General features: G+C 25.4%; 1 protein-coding gene across 1 annotated transcript in view; it reads left to right on the top strand.

The window, feature by feature from the left end:
* Positions 1–2040, top strand: part of LOC106877244 (cholecystokinin receptor type A) — a 300624-nt gene that overhangs the window by 258539 nt on the left and 40045 nt on the right. The window lies entirely within an intron of this gene.

Here is a 2040-nt window from a genome sequence, read left to right on the forward strand (position 1 = left end):
CCACGGCAGTGGATAAATATTTTCTTACGGTTAACTTTTCTTTTAGTTTCTCGCGAGCAATTCTTGACTCCATCACTAATTCAGTTCTCAACCAAATTGAATGCGGTTTTTAGTAATGATTATCCAGTCCTAATATACGTTTTGAGATAAAATAGTTGAAATTTGGTTCATTATACAAAAATATGTGAGGTCAAAAATGGGAGAGTAAGATGAAAATTTACTGAGAATCAAAATTTTCAGTTAATTTTAAAAGAAAATGGTTGATTAATTGAGTTCAAAAGAATGTGCTCATTGAGAAGAATCTTTTGATGAAAACAAAGTTAAAAAGTATTAACTACGAAGAAATTGTATGTCTTTAAGCGATGAAACATTTTAAGTAACCTCAGAAATTGACATTTCAGTTATTGTTAAAGAAAACCATACAATAGTTGTGTTCAAATGAAAGAGCCCTATCAGATGAAACTTAGATGAAAGCTTCGTCGAAAGATATTAGCTACAAAAAAGTGGTATAGCTTTAAGTGACGAAAAGGGTGATCATTTTTAATAAATTAAAATATGTTTGCCATTTTAAGATGTTTAGCGTTTCAAAAGACGATATTTATTGTCATGGATCACTTAGCCAGTTCTTTCCTTTTTCTAAAAGTATTTAGCTAATCTTCTAAGCTGTTTTCAGAGCAATTCTGCGTTCAAAATTTACTTCAGATAAAAGAGATCTATGAGAAGAATTCTATGGTGAAAACTTTGTCAAAAGATATTAGCCACAAAAGTAGTTGTATAGCGTTAAGTGAAGAAAAAGTATTGGTCATTTAAGAGTAAAATATTATTCAAGCTCAATTGAAAGAATTCGTCGAGATGAATATTTTAGAGAAAACCCTGTCTAAAAATATTAAGCATAAAAAGTTGTTTTTTTGTGATTTCATATAAATTTTCATTATTTTCTTTATGTATAAAAATATGTACATATTAAAAACATACTAAGATAAAAACTTTTACACATTTAAAAAATAATTATTAATCACTTAATTAGAATACAACATCATTTTATACCAAAAATTGTTTTAAAATATATTTATTTGTAGCAGATGTGTTGCTAATAATCCCTTGTTATTTTTAGTGCAAACAAAATTTCTATATTTGAACAAAGTCTGTATTTGAAAAGTATTTACAATTGTATTTTTAAATTATAATGATAAATGTAATTAATTATAATAACAGAAGCGTTGTCTGGGAAAAAGTGGTCTAGAATGAAACATGTGGGCGCAGAATTCTTGAATATTCTTAAGTGCTGAACTTCGAAAATTAACTCTTGAAAAGTAGAGGACAAGAAGCAAAAAGAACTTAAAATATTGCTGCTGAAGTAATAATTCACTAAATGAATTTCTGAAATTGTTCATCAAATAGTGTATGCAGTTTTGTCTTTCATGCGTTTTTGCTTCTTATTGCAATTGTTTTAAATTTTAAGTTAATATTTTTGATTAAAAAATTTCTTTGTATTAAGCTACATTTCCATCTTATTTTTAGTATTATATTCTTTTTTTAATTTTATTTTCATAACAAAACTCATTATCCAAAATATTTAAATCAATGATATTGAGTTTATAAAATTAAATTCACAGATAACAAAATATTTTCTATTTGCAATATGAAAAATATTTTTTAAAAATGGAAGCTAATGAACAAACTGAATGCAAAATATAGAAATGTCTCTATGAGACTATTTTTTTTTAACTTAGGGGTTATGGTTTACAATCATCATTTTTGCTTAAATTGCTATTGTGTAATTTTTATATTAATAATTTATAATATCAAATTTTGAAAGTGTAAACTTGCAGACAGTTAGTCTTCATTAAAATTAGAAATAAATAGCTTCTTCAGAATTTCATTTTAAACTCTTAAGTATAAATAAAAAATATGAAAGGGCATTTACGAGTATTTTAGTTTTTAAATTCTAACTTCAGCAGCAATATTTTAAGTTTTTTCTTCTTATCCCTTACTTTTTTGACTTAATTACTGCTCCTTCTGCTTTTCCAGTTCTATATA

Source organism: Octopus bimaculoides, chromosome 9 (assembly GCF_001194135.2).
Source record: "Octopus bimaculoides isolate UCB-OBI-ISO-001 chromosome 9, ASM119413v2, whole genome shotgun sequence".
Lineage (NCBI taxonomy): Eukaryota > Metazoa > Mollusca > Cephalopoda > Octopoda > Octopodidae > Octopus > Octopus bimaculoides.